The sequence below is a fragment of the Gorilla gorilla genome, chromosome 19, assembly GCF_029281585.2.
Source record: "Gorilla gorilla gorilla isolate KB3781 chromosome 19, NHGRI_mGorGor1-v2.1_pri, whole genome shotgun sequence".
In the NCBI taxonomy this organism is placed as follows: Eukaryota; Metazoa; Chordata; class Mammalia; order Primates; family Hominidae; genus Gorilla; species Gorilla gorilla.
Window position 1 is genome coordinate 86,869,294 of NC_073243.2, and position 19,132 is coordinate 86,888,425.

Sequence of the window (19,132 nt, forward strand, 5' to 3'; positions counted from 1 at the left end):
CTTAATGCTTCATTTCAGAAAGCAATTTTGCTGGCAGTTTGCAATCAAACTAAAATGCTTCAGTCAAGTCTCTCATGTTGAACGTCTATCCTTAAAAATTTGTGTACCTGGCATTTGTCTATTTGTCTTTATTCTACTTTTATTTTTCTCTGCTCTGTTGGAAGCCTCAAACCTTTGTTTCTTCATAGATGCCCCCAGTGGAAGGTATTAGGAGTCTGGGAAATGGGAAAAAGGAATAAGCCCTGTGGCCCTCTCTTTTACCTTCTGGATGTGAATCGATGCAGCCTTGATAGCATAATTTTGCTGGAGGTTACTAATGTTGCTCATCATTCAGTTACTTTAAATATTTCCACACTATTACAGTATAAAAATTGTGTGGGCCTCTAGATTTTTGGAAGGCAGTGGTGGTGTGGTAGAGAGTTGTAGGGTTCTTCCCAAGCAGCCAAGAGGGATGTAGAATGTCTTCCTGCTTCAGCAGCAGAGCAACTAGGCAATCTGTATCTTTTAGCCTAAGGATGGTAGGGGTTCATTGAATGTATTAATCTCTGAATAACCTCAGTTTTTTATTTTTGCTTTCCCAGTTCTTGTGACAAATTTGCAATCAATTCTGTTTTAAATATTCTCTTTTTGAAATACACAGAGTAGTTCTGTTTTCTAGAAAAAGCTTTGACTGCCAGCCTTCCTCTCCCTATTTCTACTTTATTATTCTTCCATGTGTTGGCCCACTTTTTATTCTGCCTTCTCTTTTATTGCTTATCCTCTGAATGTTTGCTTTCCTCAGGGATCAATTACTGGCTTACTTTTCTTTGTGCTATGCACACACACCCTGGGTGACAGAAATCACTCTCCTGCCTAAATACTGAATACTCCCTCATCTTTAACTCATGTCAAATCCCACTATGAGGTCAAGACTGTCAGCTAAAAATCTCCTCTTGGCATTACAAATATAAATATTCAAATTGATCTTATCATCTTCACAGTGTGCCATCAGTATGTTTGTTCTGCAATCTCAGCCAGTTGTTCACATCTATCCGGTTTCTTAAGTTAACATACTGGATTTCTTTCCTTGTGATTTGCTCTTTTTTACTCTCTCACCAAGTTCCATTGCTTCTGGTTGCTAAGTAGTTTTTGAGTATCCTTCCCTGCTGCTTTGTTATTTCCTTCTTGATTTGTTAACATCTTGTCGCAGAATTCACTCTTCAACCCCTCTAATCACCTGCAGCATTTCTACCAGAATAATTCAACAAATTAGAGATTTAATCGCATACTTTTTTTTTTGTAAAGTATTCTATTGAGTTGCCAAAGTCCTTGGGAAGGGTTCAAAGTCTTCTAGTGGGGCAGAAAAGACAATCAAGGACACAACACATATCTCCCTTGCTTGGCTTTCTTACTAGCCACTGCTACCTTTGCACTTCTTGGTCCAGTCTCTTTAAATCATTTGCATTTCCATTAATGTTCATTGACCTCTCCTCTGTAGTGCTTATTTTATCTCTTTTACTTCTGCCTGAAATGTTCTTCTCAATTTCATTTCCCTGGCTAACTCTCAGCCATCCTGGATCATCTCAGGCATTCAGGCATCTAGGAAGTCTTTCCTATGACACATCACTTCTGTGTCGGTACCTCTGGATGCACAAGTTTCTCATAGCCCTTGTTATTCTGCACTTTACTCGCTGGCTTACTGATCTGCCTCTCCTTATAAACCCTAAGCACATTGGGGATTTTACAGCCCCCAGCTCAATATGGAATTTCATTGTAGACATTCAATAAAACTCTTTCATGTTGTTGTTTCTTTTTTAAAAAAATTTTGGTAATATAACTTCATTGTGTTTTTAAAATTATGGTCATTTTCATACTGATCATTAGTTTTCCTATTTAATGAATATGCTATATTTCAAAGTGATAATATTTCCTTTAAAACCAGAATTGATCACTTTTTCTTGTATGTCTGCCTATAACTGCATACTGAGAAATAAATTTCTGAGGTGGGTAGGGGGAAGATTTTTACCTGAGCCACTTCAATTACCAGGCCCAAAAAGATATTTATAATGTGACAGTAGTCACATCTCCCTCCCACCTTGAACACAATAATTACTTCTTGAAGCCACTTTCTATGTGGGCTCTAAACTAACTGATGCCAAGTAGCCATAAAATGCCGTGTACTAGAAATCATGACTCATACCCTGTAGTACAAAAATGTATAGCCAACCACTAATCACTGTTTTTTTCTTAAACCAATGAGAGTTCCTCTCAAAGAACTTTGTATCAGCCCACTTCCTATCCTCTTTTGCATTTAAAAACCTGCTTGTAATAAAGGCCAAATAAACGACTTTAAAGTATGTCCCTAGTAGCTCTCTTTATTTTGGTTCAGGTAAACTGTTTAAAATTATATTTTGTGGCTTAGCTTATTTCTTTTTGGTTGACATTCTTGAAACAGCAAGAAGGGTTCAAAGTGATCCCCCCCACCTCCAGCTACAAACCGTCAGACATTCCTTCCAGATTCAGCACCTACCCAGCTGTGAACCCCTTGTGTTCTTGCAGCTTGAAAGGAATAGCTGAATGTAAGGGATGAGTCTTACTCTTTAGTTGGAGGTTTAGACTTTGCTTGAGCTATTCTTTTCAAATCTCTTTTCTTAAAATGGAGGATTTCCACCTTTGCCTAATGGGCAGCACATTTGAGTTTCAGGGAAATTAAAAAAAAAAAGAAAAGAAAGAAACTTGACTTTCACTGTTTCTGCCTCACATCAGAATGGTCAAGGTACTGGGTCAATCTACTGGCAATTTGGTGGTTTAACTTTATATAGCAGGCTTTTAAAATTGCAACTGCTTTCCATTGCATGAAATTGGGACTTAGGTTCTTATTTGTGACCAATTTTTATTAATTCCAAACAGAAAAGTGCATAAAGGTGAGTTATGTCACCTCAAAACTATATTGGACAATAGCTTCCCCTGACCCAGTTGGTTTATGTAGGTGACTTAGGGACTTTTCAGAGTTTTCAAGGGTGTTTTCCAGGATGTGATGTGACCTCATAGGACATGCCTCACCAGAACATTTTTTAAGGGATGCTTTTTTTTTTTTTTTTTTTTGTCATTCAGGTGTGTATAATGTAAGGATTTGTCCCCCATAGCTTAGGCAACCCTTCTTCCCTGTGGCAATTGGAGGCAGTCTGAGACATGTCAGAGAATGATTCCTCACTCTTGGCTGACACCAAAAGAGTGATGCTCATAGGCACCACACTTCCACCCAGAACGGACTCCGGGACGTGGTCACAGCCGAAAAGCTCCTTAATTATTTTGAAAATCTAGCTTCAAAATACGAGTGGCCTTATAAGGTACACCCTCTTTTAGAAACAACAGTTGGCTTTATGTACAACACTTTGGAGCATCCTCTTGTAAATATCTAGGAAAACAGACCCACATGAACCAGGATAATCATAGGCAGAAATGGTGAAAATGAAGCTCTTTTCAAATGCCTAAAATAATTTATTTGTGGGCACAACTATAAAGAGCTGGCTTTATCGCCAGACAAATTGAGTAAGACCCTTACTTCTAATGGCACCTAGAAGCTTCTAAATTTTTTTCTGAGAAAATTGCTTATTCAAGAGGTAAACAAAATGATACCTGATTCTATTTCTGAATTTTATGATGCTAAAGGCCTTCTCTCTTCCACCTGCAACTGCTCCTCCTTCTACCCCTGTGCTTTTATACTCTCTTTTATCTAAACTCCCTTGCCTTGACTTGCCTTTCCTACAATCACTACCTGAGGAAACCCCCAAGGTATCTTGCTACTTCCCTGAAACTTCTGTTTTGGCAGCCTCTTTCAAGGTAAAACCCACAGGAAGAGGTGAGCTTACTATTTTGTATAACCCCCGGAAAAAAATTGAACTAAAGTATATCATTTTAAGATCCATTGGGTTTCTGAAATATTTGATTTAATTGTCTGGACTTGTTCTGACCTTTATTAATTAGTTCATATGCTAATATCAGAAAGCAGGGACACTAAATGGTTAAAAAAGGCTAACTGAAATAATCCTTAAGAGGGTTTAAAAAAAAAGCAGAATGAAGCAGACCATGAAAGGATTTACACTTCAGCTGTGTCTCTTCATGACGCCATTCCCCAGGTCTTTCCTAAAAATACAGATTAGAGGAAAATTCAACAATGTACTCAAAGACCAGGCAATTCTGTGCTTGATTATTTTGAATGGTTTGAAAAATCCTTTAAATTGTATCCCGGAATGGCACTGATGCTAGCCTCAAAGATTATCTGAATTATTCCCTTATAAATTCTACTTTCTTCAGTGGCTTACATGAGGACTTGGTTATCTTTTTTAAAGACATCAGCTTGATTGGGTAACTATATAAACCCATGAATTAGTAATCGTGAATTACTAATAATACAGATAAACTTTCTGAAACTATTCAAAAAGAAGAAAAAAGTAAGTCCTCAAAGATTATGTGTTTGAAACTACAGCAGTGAAACCAGGCCTTTTAAGAAAAGACAGGTGCCTCCTTTTAATGATAAAAGAGATGTTTGCTTCTATTGCAAAAAGCCTTGCCATTTTCAAAAAAAGGTTGTAGAGAAATTAATTGACAGCAGAAACAACACAAAGACAGGATCCTGCAAGTGAAGAGGGTTGTTCCAAGGACCTGGTTCTTCTGACTAATATCCAAGGAGAAATTGACTTTTTTAACAAATAAAGAGCAGACACACACCCTTATGGACACTGGAGCTAGCCTTTCTGTTCTTAACCCTATCATTTAAACTGTTCCCTTTCATGAAGTAAAAAGAGTATACAAATGGTAGGGGTGCCAGGCATAGTGGCTCACATCTGTAATTTCAGTGGTTTGGGAGGCTCAAGCAGAAGGATCATTTGAAGATAGGAGTTTGAGATCAGCCTGACCAACAAAAAAATAGCCAGGCATGATGGCACGCTCCTGTAGTTCCAGCTATGCAGGAGGCTGAGATAGTAGGATCTCTTGAGTCCAGCAGTTCAAGGCTGCAGTGAGCCATGGTCCTGCCACTGGGTTCCAGCCCTGTCTCTTAAAAACTAAAGTTTAAAACAGAACAAAACAAATGTATCTAATCAACCTGTGACTTCACATAAGTCCAAACCCTTAGAATCCCAGGTAGGCTCACTTAGTGGCCTTAATTTCTTTCTGGTTAGTACCTCAGCTCCCATATACTTTTAGGCAAACAATTTTTGGAACTTTACCATGCATATATTTTTGTTCCCCCAATGAGGGAAATGTATTCAAATTGGAACAGAAGGAGCAAACAAAATTACTACAAAACAATAATAAAACTGAAATATTAGGTTGGTGCAAAAGTAATTGCTATCTTGGACTGTGCATTTTAAATCATTATAAGTAGGCTCAAACACATCTTTATTAATAAAAATAGGAACCATTACGATTAACATATTTTTGCCAACAAGAAATAAGTTCGTTTATTCCTGCAGTGTAAAAATCCATGCTTGAGGATTCGATGAACTCTTGGGAAGCATATTCTGCATCCTGCTGTTTGTGGAAGTGTTTTCTAGGCAAAAAGTTGTTGAGATGCTTAAAGAAGTGCTAGTTGGCTGGCAAGAGGTCAGGTGAATATGGCGGATGAGGCGAAGCTTCGAAGCTCAATTTTAAGCGTTGTTTGTGCAGTGTGCGGTCAGGCATTGTCATGGAGCATAATTGGACCCCTTCTGTTGGCCAATGCTGGCTGCAGGCATTGCAGTTTTCAGAGCATCTCATCGATTTGCTGAGGATAATTCTCAAATGTAATGGTTTTGCTGGGATTCAGAAAGCTATAGTGGATCAGACCGGCAGCAGACTACCAAACAGTGACCATATTTTTTGGTGCAAATTTGGCCTTGGGAAATGCTTTGGAGCTTCTTATCTGTCCAACCACTGAGTTGGTCATCACTGGTCATTGTATAAAATCCACTTCTTGTTGGACATCACAATTCGATCAAGAAATGGTTCATTGTTGCTGTGTAGAATAAGAAAAGACAACACTTCATTTTTTTTTTTTCACTCAGCTCATGAGGCACTGACTTATGGAGCTTTTCCATCTTTCCAATTTGCTTCAAATGCCAAACGACCGTAAAATGGTCAATGTTAATTTCTTCAGCACTATCTCTTGTAACCGTAAGAGGATCAATTTCAGTGACTGCTCTCAATTGGTCATTGTCAACTTCTGATGGCCAATCACTACACTCCTCATCTTCAAGGCTTTCATCTCCTTTGCAGAACTTCTTGAACCACCACTGCACTGTATGTTCGTTAGCAATTCCTGGGCCAAATGCATTGTTGATGCTTTGAGTTGTCTCCATTGCTTTAAGACCCAGTTTGAACTCGAACAAGAAAGTCACTCGAATTTGCTTTTTGTCTAGCATCATTTCCATAGTCTAAAATAAATATAAAATATACAAGTAATAAGTTATTAGCAAAAAAACTTAAAGCAAGAAATGCTCATTAAAATGATGAATAACATACCACATTTATTTAAGCACGTATTCCAATAGCCAATGGCAAATTTCAAAAATGCAAAAACAGCAGCAATTACTTTTGCACCAGCAAAAGTGTTGGATATAAACACAGATCCAACAATTTCTTTTTCTAAACTTGGACTAACAAATTACACTGATGACTTACTAAAAATTCGCAAGACTACTTATGATCCTTATCTTTCACTGATAGTGGTAAAATAGATTCAGCAAACCTCATTCAAGTGGAAGTAAACTTAAATAAACATTTATCCAATATGAGTCAATACTTGTTAAGGCCTGAAGCAATTGAAGGAACCAAACCCATAATAAAATATTATATAGAAAAGGACATAATTACACTTTGCACTCATGTAATACCCAGATCCTTCCCTCAGAATGTGGGGGTTGAAACTTTGTACAATATTTCAGACCTATAAACAACATTGTTATTACTGACTGGATGCCCAAAGCATCCAGTGGTATAAAACCTCTATTCTGTTGGTATTCTATTGATAGCAATTCTTTCTGAAAGTGGGATATTTACTGCAGTTGATTTATGCAGTATTTTCTTAAGTATTCCAGCAGACTCAGAGAGCTAATACTTGTTTGCTTTTACTTGGGATGACCACCAGTACACCTAGGCTGTGCCACAAGGTTGCACTGAGAGCCCTACCTATTTTTCTCAAATATTGAAATCTGACTTGGCTGACGTACATTTCTTAGGGAGATATATGTTCATCCAATATATGTATGATCTTTTCCCTTGTTCCCTGAATACGCAAACCTGTAAGAATGATAACATGATCTCTTAAAACAATTATCATATAAGGGACATAGCCTTTCTGGAGAGAAACTCTGATTTCGCCATGCTGAGATAAAATAATTAGGACATTTGATTTCTAAGGAAGGATTGCTCATAAACCCAGATAGAAATAAAGGCATTCTAGCCTTCCCTAAGCCCTCAACAATAAAGCAATTTCAAGGCTATCTGGATTGGCTGGATACTGTCAGAACTGGATACCTAATTTTTGGTAATACAGGCTTTAATCACCCTCCCGAAAGTGGATCAGTGTGATCCTCTTTTTTGAATTCCAGAAAGGCTGAAAACCACACAAATTATCAAGGATAGTCTTACAACTGCCCCTGCCTTAAGGAATCCCAATTACAGCTTTCTGTTTACCCTGTTCTTTTATGAAGATCAGAGAAATGCTTTGGGAAATTGACCTTTTGTATATTATAGCCAATAAATTGAGGTAATTGCTAGAGAAATGCCACCTTGCTTAAGAGTGATCTTTGCTACCACCTCACTTTAAAACTGTTGAGGAAATAGTTTTGAAATCTTATCTCACATCTGTTTCCTACTCAATGGAAACCATTCTGCACTCACATTATACCCAACATTACTCTGTTAATAGACTTATTTTCCATGAAGTTCTTCTTTCCTCACCTTAACATAACTATTTTCCCATGTAATGATCTTAATCTTTGTTTTTATTTTCAGCTCTTAATTTCAGGGGTACACATGCAGGATGTGCAGGTTTGTTACATAGGTAAATGTATTCCATGGTGGTTTAGCACAGATCAACCCATCACCTTGGTATTAAGCCTCGCATCCATTATTTATTTTTCCTGATGCTCTTCCTCCTCCCACCCCAACCCTCCAACTGGCCACAGGGTGTGTTATTCCCCACCATATGCGCATGTGTTCTCACAGTTCAGCTCCCACTTATAAGTGAGAACATGCAGTGTTTGGTTTTCTGTTCCTTCATTAGTTTGCTAAGGATAATGTCTTCCAGCTTCATCCATGTCCCTGCAAAGGACATGATCTCTTTCATTTTTATGGCTACATAGTATTTCATGGTGTATATGTACCAGATATTTTTCATCCAGTCTATCATTGATGAGCATTTGGGTTGATTCCATGTCTTTGCTATTGTGAAAATTGCTTCAGTGAACATATGCGTGCATGTATCTTTATAGGAGAATGATTTATATTACATTGGGTATATACCGAGTAATGGGATTGCTGGGTTGAATGGTATTTCTGGTCTAGGTCTTTGAGGAATCATTACACTTTCTATCGCAATGGTTGAACAAATTTACACTCCCACCAACAGTGTAAAAGCATCCCTTTTTCTCCACAGCCTTGCCAGCATCTGTTGTTTCTTGACTTTTTAATAATTGCCATTCTAACTGGCATAAGATGGTATCTCATGGCAATTTGATTTGCATTTCTCTAAAGATCAGTGATGTTGAGCTTTTTTCCATATGTTTGTTGCCTACATGTATATCTTCTTTTGAGAATGGTCTGTTCATATCCTTTGCCCACTCTTTAATGGTTTTTTTCCTTGTAAATTTGTTTAAGTTCCTTATAGATACTGGATATTAGACGTTTGTCAGATTAATAGATTGCAAAAGTTTTCTCCCATTGTGTAGGTTTTCTGTTCTCTCTGATGATAGTTTCTTTTGCTGTGCAGAAGCTCTTTAGTTTAATTAGATCCCATTTGTCAATTTTTGCTTTTGTTGCAAATGCTTTTGGTGTCTTTGTCATGAAATCTTTGCCCATGACTATGTTGTCAATGGTATTGGGTAGATTTTCTTCTGGAGTTTTTATACCTTTGGGTTTTACATTTAAATCTTTAATCCATCTTGAGTTGATTTTTGTATATGGTATAAGGAAGGGATCCAGTTTTAATTTTTTTGAATATGACTAGCCAGTTCTCCCAGCACCATTTATTAAATAAGGAATCCTTTCCCCATTGCTGTTTTTGTCAGATTTGTCAAAGATAAGTTGGTTGTAGGTGGTCAGTCGTATCTCTGGGTTCTCTATTCTGTTCTCTTGGTCTGTGTGTCTGTTCTTGTACCAGTACCATGCTGTATTGCTTAATGTAGCCTTATAGCATAGTTTGAAGTTGGGTGGTATGGATTTTTTGTTTGTTTTGTTTTGTTTGTTTGTTTAAGCCTATGTTCTTGTACTGGTACCATGCTATATTGGCTACTGCAGCTTTACATCATAGTTTGAAGTCAGATGGAATGAATGTTTTTTCTGTTGTTGTTGTTGTTTTGTTTGTTTATTAGGACCTTCTTGGCTATTCAGGCTCCTTTTTGGTTCCATATAAATTTTAAAATAGTTTCTTTTTTAATTCCGTAAAAAATGTCTATGGTTCTAACCATTCTTTTGTCTTTGCCTATTGATGAGATGCCACATTATAACTGCATCACCTTAATTGACCGTACTATCACTCATAGACAGGGCCTAAAACAAAATACAGATAATGCTGATGTAATTTGTAATTTTGTTCACTGATGATTTATTTGAAAGATGAATCTGAAAATTATTGGGCTGATTAGACCATAGTGCCTCTAACTGAGGTTATAGATTATACTCTATATGTTATACTTTCCAGATATAAAATTATCTAAACAGAAAGTATTGCTCACCCTAACTCATGCCTATTAATTGGCAAAAGATAACATAACTAATATTTACACTGATGGCAGACGTGCCTTCAGACATGCTATAATTTGGGGATGCTTCAGAGCAACAGGGATTTCTGACCACTTCAGGTAAAACCATCAGAGCTGGTAAACAAGTCTCTGACCTCTTGAAAGTACTCTTCTACAGGTTGGATGTTTGTCCTCCAAACCTCATGTTTAAATTAGATCCCCAATGCTGGAGGTAAGCACTAATGGGAATTGTTTGTGTCATGGACATGAATCCCTCAAGAATGGCTTGATAACATCCTTGGAGTAATAAGTTCTTGCTCTTATTAGTTCCCAGGAGAGCTACTTGTTTAAAAAACAAACAACAACAACAACAAAACCCTGACACCTCCCCCATCTCTCTTTTGCTTCCTCTGTCACCATGTAACCTCTCTACATGCCAGCTCCTGTTTGCCTTCTGCCTTGAGCAGAAGCAGCCTGTAGCACTCACTAGATGCCCAGCATTCTAGCCAGCAGAATTGTGAGCCAAATAAACTATTTTTTAAAATAAAGAAATCACTGAAATTCAGATATTACTTTATAGCAACACAAATGAACTCAAACACAATCCAAAAACAGAAATCTCTGGCTATCATCAAAATTCCTGGTAATTTAAAACTTGATATTCCAGAGAACGAGGGTAATCAGTTTGGTGACATTGTAGCTAACAATGCAGCCCTGAAGGTTACATAAGAAAATAGATGTCTTGAAATGTCCTTACAGACTTATTATTCATTTTAAATGTTATTAAAAGAAGCATAAATAGGAGCTCTAAAGAAGGAAATAGACCTTTGAAAAGTAAACGAGGGAAGTCTTCTACAGAAACAGGCTTATTTTATGGACCTAATGATAGAACAGCGCTTCCTTCAGGGCTTCAGTTACCCTTTTTTAAAAATAATTACTATAGTTTAAGTTCTGGGATACATGTGCAAAACGTGCAGGCTTGTTACATAGGTATACACGTGCCATGGTGGTTTGCTGCACCCCTCAACCCGTCATCTACATTAGGTATTTCTCTTAATGCTATCCCTCTCCAAGCCCCCCAACCTCTGACAGGCCCTGGTGTGTGATGTTCCCCTCCCTGTGTCCATGTGTTCGACTCCCACTTATGAGTGAGAACTTGTGGTGTTTGGTTTTTTTGTTCCTGTGTTAGTTTGCTGAGATTGATGGTTTCCAGCTTCATCCATGTCCCTGCAATGGACATGAACTCATCCTTTTTTATGGCTGCAAAATATTTCATGGTGTATATGTGCCACATTTTCTTTATTTAGTCTATCATTGATGGCCATTTGGGTTGGTTCCAAAATTAACTCAAGATGGATTAGAGACTTACATGTAAGACCTAAAACCATAAAAACCCTGGAAGAAAACGTAGGAAATACCACAGGACACAGGCATGGGCAAAGACTTCATGACTAAAACACCAGAAGCAACGGCAACAAAAGCCAAAATTGACAAATGGGATCTATTTAAACTAAAGCGCTTCAGCACAGCAAAATAAACTATCATCAGAGTAAAGAGGCAACCTACAGAATGGGAGAAAATTTTTGCAATCTATCCGTCTGACAAAGCGCTAATATCCAGAATCTACAAAGAACTTAAACAATTATCCCTTTTACAGTATGCTCACTAGCTGACTTATTAGAAAACAGACAGAATGATAGCATGGGGAAAACAATATTATTAGAAACAATCCCCTACTGTTGCTCAAAAGTTCATTCTTGCTGTAATGCTTGTCCTAAAAATAATCCTGGAAAATCCCTTCATGCTTCATAGAAACATTTCTTTTACCTTTAGGATCCTTTGTGATATGGCAGTTGAACTTTAACCAGCTGCCTCTATCTCAGTGTTATAGATAAGTTCTGGTGCTAATTTTTATGTTCTCTCCTTGGAGTGAAGCATTCCATGCTGATGAGCCATGACCCAAGCAGGTGGTACGTTGTTATTGGAAAACAATTCTTTCATGAGGCATTCAATCTGACTTCCATAGTGGCCAAGGAACACACAATTTACTGGTCAGGTAATTTGATCCATTTACAACATTTGGCCTATATTTCAACATTTCCATTATGCCTATCCCCTCTAATCTTCTGGAGTGGTGGAAAACACCAATGGTGTAATAAAGATTCAAAAAATTCAATTAGTGAAATAACAGTAGTCCTTAACCTGACCTGGCCAAAGTTTCTCCCATTGGATCTCTTCAACCTGTGACTGACCCGATATGGTTTGGCCATGTTCTTCCCCACATCTCATCTTGAATTGTAGCTCCCATAATTCCCTTATGTCGTGGGAGGGACCTGGTGGAAGGTAATTGAATCATGGAGTGGGTTTTTCCCGTGCTATTCTCATGATAGCGAATAAGTCCCATGAGATCTGGTGGCTTTATAAAGGAGGGTTCCCCTATACAAGCTCTCTTGCCTGCTGCCATGTAAGATGTGACTTTGCTCCTCATTCACCTTCAATCATGATTGTGAGGCCTCCCCAGCCATATGGAACTGTAAGTCAATTAAACCTCTTTCCTTTATAAATTACCCAGTCTTCAGTATGTCTTTATTAGCAGCATGAGAACAGACTAATACACACTCCATTTGGAAAACACCAGCTCTCTCTCTTTAAAAGAATAATAGGAAGGCCCATGTCTCTAGATAAAGAAGCTTATGAACCTGTGTTCTTTAAGGGTGATCTTTTTTTTTATTGCTAAAGTCTCACAAAACTTCTCACTAAGAACACCAAATTAATAAAAGATTTCTTGAACAGCTAGCTCCATGTAGAAAAAGCCATAAAAAAAATCATGTCCTACAACCTGGAGATTTTGTTTTCTAGAAATGACATCAAATAAGATTCTCTTCAATCCCATTGGAAGGGACCATATCAGGTATTGTTGACCAATTTCTGTGTCACTGAACTTAAGGGCATTGACTCATGAATTCGTCTTTCTCATTTAAAAAAAAAAAAAAGGCAGCCCTACCAGAGTGGACATCTGCCATCACTGGAGATCTTCAACTGAAGCTGACCTGAAGTCTTCCTGACCAGAATGGCAAGCAGCTGACATCTACATTAGACTGCCTCTGCCCGGGATACTGGATCAGGATTGTATAACCAATTCTTCACAATTGTAATGCCTACCACAACTGAAATATTCGGTGTCCTATTTTCGAATTATTTATGCTTTTTGGGTTTCCTTCACACACTATGGCTATCCTCTCTTGGAGGTTTTGGCAAAATTGTCTCACATATAGTTCTTTTAATATATACTATACTTGTACTATGGCAATGGTTTGTGTGTATATACACATATGGTACATACACACGCAAGTGCCTACAATCAGATTATGTTGTATATACACATACAAATGCCTATTAATGGTTTGCGTGTATGTACACAGGCAAATGCCTATAATCAGGTTTCGGTTTTTGCTTTCCCTAATAAATCTGACTACAACATCGAGGAATAATTCTTAGAAACCATTGCAACTTCTGGAACTTTGACAAGGTGCTGGGTTTGCTACCATAAACCATAAACCCCCTCCCCCCCCCTTTTTTTTTTTGAGACGGAGTCTTGCTCTGTCGCCCAAGGCTAGAGTGCAGTGGCACGATCTCGGCTCACTGCAAGCTCCGCCTCCCGGGTTCACGCCATTCTCCTGCCTCAGCCTCCCGAGTAGCTGGGACTACAGGCACCCGCCACCACGCCCAACTAATTTTTTGTATTTTTTGGTAGAGACGGGGTTTCACCGTGTTAGCCAGGATGGTCTCGATCTCCTGACCTCGTGATCTGCCCGTCTCGGCCTCTCAAAGTGCTGGGATTACAGGTGTGATCCACCGGCCGCATAAACCACTTTTAACCACAGTGACACACTGGTATGTCCTATTCTAAATTTCACCAGTATTACTGATTGTACTCATATCACAACTTAGAAGCCATACAAAGCAGAATCTGTTTATTGAATCTGGCTGACTCATCCCAACCCGCTTGTCCTATGTTTCAGTTTAACTCATCCGAATCTTGTTTTCAAATGATTGTGTTCTTACTCAGAAATGACAGTTAAAAAAAAAGTCATAATGCTGTTAAAAATTAAAAGAAAAACAATCCCTTGTGCTATGAGGACTCAATCTAACCTTGCTCTAATGTTTCTAACTCATGGTTTAATAATGCCCCCAACTATGTACTCAAATATAATACTCTCACCTGCGCTCCATCAGGACTTATTTTCACCCGTGGAGGAGATCACCATCCATGGGTCTATAAATGTGTAAGGGCATGGAATTACAAATAGCACTGTCTCTTAGGATATTTGGCCACCACTCTCTGTATGTATAGCTTTGAAGAAACTCAACAGTGGACTGATTTCCTCAAACTTTTCTGTAGACATGACCACCAATGTATTTTAGACAGAGATTCTATTTCGAGGAAAATCTGTTAATTATCTACCTGACCATCAAGAAAATAGCTCCATGAATTTTATTGGAAGAACAGTTTTTCCTTGGTGGGGTGTTTTTTTTTTTTTTCGCATGAACAATATTTAGAAATATTTTTGTAACCTCGGGAAATATTGCTGATGAAACTGCTGCCTCCACTGCAGCTCAAGAAAAATCTACTGATTCGCTGGCTAAGGTTGCTCTAGACAATCACATTGCCTCAGATTATATATTAGCTAAACAAGGAGGCATACGTATGGTGGGAAATACTTGTTGTGTATACATACATACTTCTTATGAAGCAGAAATTCATCTAGGAAAAAATTTAAGAGAAGCCATTTGGTTACAAGTCTCTAAAGAAGAACCAAAATTGAATTTTCTTCATGTTATTTTTTAGTCGGCTCCCTAATGGATAGGTTCTTTGTGTTGTTCTGGCCTACAAAGTCTCTTTCCAATTGCAATTCACGTTTGCATTATATTTCTACTATTCAAACTGTTGGTGCTACGGATAGCTCATTGCATTACTTCTTCCAAGAAAACTAAAATCATGGTATTCCAAAGACTAGAGATAATTCAAGTGACAGCAGCTATATAAATCAATGACTTGAGCGAGTCTCATTTTTGTTAATCTGTGATGCCATCTCAATTCAGCCTTAGGGTGCACTTGAAAAATACCTAATTGAGATAGCTTCTCTTCTTCCTTGATGTGGGACAGGACTATCCAGGAGTGAGCCTTTCCAGCAATGAAGGACAATTTGGCACTTGAACTTTGATAATCAATGCTTCTGAGAAGAAAGATTTTGATCAAAAGAAACTTGAGGAAGAAAAATGAGAAAAAAAAAGAAGACTTTTTTTTTTAATCTGAGGAACTTAATCCCTTTTAAATTATCAGATTTGGAGAAGCATTTAAAATGTGAGTAGTCACATCTGCCTCCCACCTGGAGCTAAATAATTACCTCTTGAAGCTACTTGCTATGTGGGCTCCAGACTAAGAAGTGCTAAATAGCCATAAAATGCCATGCACTGGACATCATAACTCAGGCCCTACAGTTCAACAATGTATACCCAATCACTAATCATCCTTTTTTCTATAAACCAGTGAGAACTCCTGTCAATCAACTTTGTACCAGCCTGCTCTTCATCCTCCTTTGCCTTTAAAAATCTGCTTGGAGCAAAGGTCAAATAGATCACTTCCCTAGGCAATTTGGAAATGTGTCCTGAGCATCTGTTCTCACTTTGTTTCAAGTAAACTCCTTAAAATGATATTTTATGCTGCAGCTTTTTACTTTTAGTTCAACATGTCTCAGTAAACATTTTTAATATTCTGGAAATTCAGAAAGATACAATTATGAGTTCTTCCATTTTGTAGACTGCTCTTGGATACATAATTAATTCATTTGAAAATAGTAATAAGATAATTAAAAGCTAAATTCTGAGTCTATGGTAACAATTTCATAAGGAACACAAAGGAGAATTTTTGTAGTTGGCCCATCAAAGCCGAATTTGAAGCATGCTATTTGCCAGGCATCAAACCTAGAGGATATTATGTAACTTCTTTCTGAGTTTCCTCATCTGTGAAGTGGGTGTAATTATTATGACCTCCTCAAGGATATTGTGAGGATTAAATAATATACTGTACATAAACTTGTCAGACAACTTTGGCACATAGCCAGCATTCAGTAAAAAATAAATGTTATTTTCATAAGACTTGAGATGGACTTAAAAATATATTATGAATTGGTTAAACATAGGGAAAAGAAAAGGAACTCCAAGGAGAGATTGACTCATGCAAATAAAAGCTCTTAAGGACTGCTGCAAACCAAGGAGACAATAATTCCAGTAGAGGGTGCAATTGGAGAGGAAGGGAAACAAATATGGAGAAATGGGGCATCTCAGATTCGGATATACAAGACAGCTGAGCCAGAGTGCTTACATTTCACAAGATTGGTGATTGTTTTCCAACATTTTTTTTAAGTAGAAAATAAAATCACAAGGTTTAAGGAGGGTTGTTATCCTGGCATTATAAAGACTGCATATTTCTAACTGTAAAAGAAAGAAAAGAAATATTATAAGACTTGAATAATTGGTGCAGACTGTTTCTTTGAACAAGCAGCCACACTATTTACCCTGAATCACGAGTCCCTTAATTGTGGGTTGTGACTTTGTGCTAAAGGGCAGACTGGTATGTTTTCTCCTTAACTGCGAAATTCTTCACTTTTATTATTTCTCACTTGCACTTTAAAACCCTGTAAATGTTATATTATTACACTATTATGTAACACAGTAGCTGTTATCTCTCACTTCTCTATAATGATCTATGCAAGGCATCTTCTGTCAAATAAGTCAGGACCTCTTGCCAGATGAGAGTGATTCATCAAAACTGCTGAGCTTTTTCATAATCATTATTCTCACAGTGTATTACAAAGGGCCATTAACGGCGTTTAATTTTTCAGGTTGGGTACAGCATGGCAACTTTAGTTTATGTTTCACTGCTTCTCTTTGTAAAGAAATCAATCGTTTTAAAACTGAACTACTCATGACAAACATGCTAGATTCATTAGCATCTGCCCTGGTTGTCTGTATGGAGGTTATATTGCAAACCTGATTTGCATTTTTATCTGCAAGGAGCACAAGGTTTGAACTGCCTAAATGTTTACTTAATTATTGCTCCCATTCTCTTCCACACCTATTTACCTCAAGCCCTCCACAAGCAGAGAGCAAGACTAATTAGTATCTAATTGATACTTTTTCAATAGTGAAAGAGAATCACTTTCAATACAAAGAATATCAGTATACGCTGTAGGGAACACTTAATCAGTCATAATAGCAAATATGGGAGTATTTGTTAGGTTTCCAAAATGATGTATTTTAATTAAGAAGCACCTGGTTGTCTCTACTAAATTTTACTTCTTAAATAGGAAGAGTTTATACCACTCATTTATTTTTTTACACCTTTCCTGGGAGATTATTTTGCAATCACTGAGGTGTTGCAGATACAAAAATGAATAAGATAAGATTTCTCTCAAGAAACCGTTAACCATGGGAAAATCAGACTCAGGAAAAAAAAATAATGCAATTACAAGGGATGATAGATTTGTACTGAGTATGGTGGAATCGCAGGAAACAGCAGACTAATTCAGTCTAAAGAGGTCAGGGATAGATTCCTGGAGGAGATAGCACATGAGCCAAAGAGAGTGCTGCTAATTAGCCATCAGTCTGAAGGGGGGATGGAGAAAAGACATTGAAGTGAGAGAAGAAATCACAAGCATAGCTAGCAATGTGGGGAACATATTCCAAAATTGTATTGCTGAGTATATTTCATGGAATACATTCAAGTTGCATGGTATTTTTCACCATTTACCACCATTCTTTAGATACGTTTATCTACAGAAAAGTGAAATGTTTCCATAACTTTATATAAAAGATGTTTACATATTAAGTAAAATAAAAATAATGTATTTTGCCTTTCAACAAAGATTACACATGAACAACATTCTTTTGTAAATAATTTTCTGTGCTCCCTAAAGTTGAAATGACGTCCACTGCTCACCTCAATATGCACGTCCTTGAACTCAGAGGACTATATATATATATATACACATGTATATATACATGTATACACATGTATATATACATGTATATATATGTGTGTATATATATATATACACACATACACACATACACATCTATATCCATATAATGGATATTTATATATAGATGTGTGTGTACACACACACACACACACACACACGTACTGAGTAAACAGTAAAGAAATGCATTGATTCCAGAAGAGGGTGATATTGGAGAGAGGAGTGAAGCAAACTTCAGGACTTGCAATCATTGCAGATCTGAACAGACATGGAAAATGAGCTTACATTATTAGACCTGAGAAAATTTCCAGTTGGTGGCCAAAGTTGATTCTTGACATTCATATTTACCACAATGAAGAGCAATGGTTTTGTGTCTGTACTGATATATCATTTGTTTCATATTTTTAAAATAATAAATAAAATATAATTTTTTAAAGAAAATATTTAAAGGCCCTAAGAAATATAGAAGTCCAACAGCCAAAGATCGCCAAGAACACTACTGTATTTAAAGTTAGGCCTAGTTATGTATCAGCAGCAAAAACAGTAAAAGTAAGTCAGAACTCAGAACAAGATACCACCCAAATATAGCACCTTAATATTTTAAGTATTTTAAGCTGAAGGAAGCTGAGAAAACCACAAAAGCAGAAAGGTCTCTCTGAGCTTCTCCTGTTCCCTCTCTCCTGAAGAGAGCAAACAAACAAACAAACAAAAAAACCTGGAATTTCCTTTGCCCCTTCTCCCTGAAACAGACTATAAAACATAGGAAGGTCACTCTCTGACAATCTCCCTTTCTTCTTTCCTGAAGAACCTCATATTACAGGTGTTCTGCCCTATACAGGATGGGAAGAAATATCACACAGAGACACAGAAAAGAATCTGAACAAATAGGCGTTGATGAGTTTTTCCCAGTTTACTGCCATTACATCATATCCTTTTGTCCTCCAGTCATACTTCTTCTGCATTGACTGTCCGCAAAAATATATGGATCTTCATTTCTGAAGGCCCTCACCTAAAATGTGTATTAAATCAATGTGTATATTTTTCTCTTTTTATCTGTCTTTTGTTTTAGGGTTCTCAGCCATGAACCTTATGATGAATAGAAAAAAATTTTTTTTATCTCCCTTAATATACCAGGACAGTCTTGAGAAGAGGAGGTTTAGAGAGGTT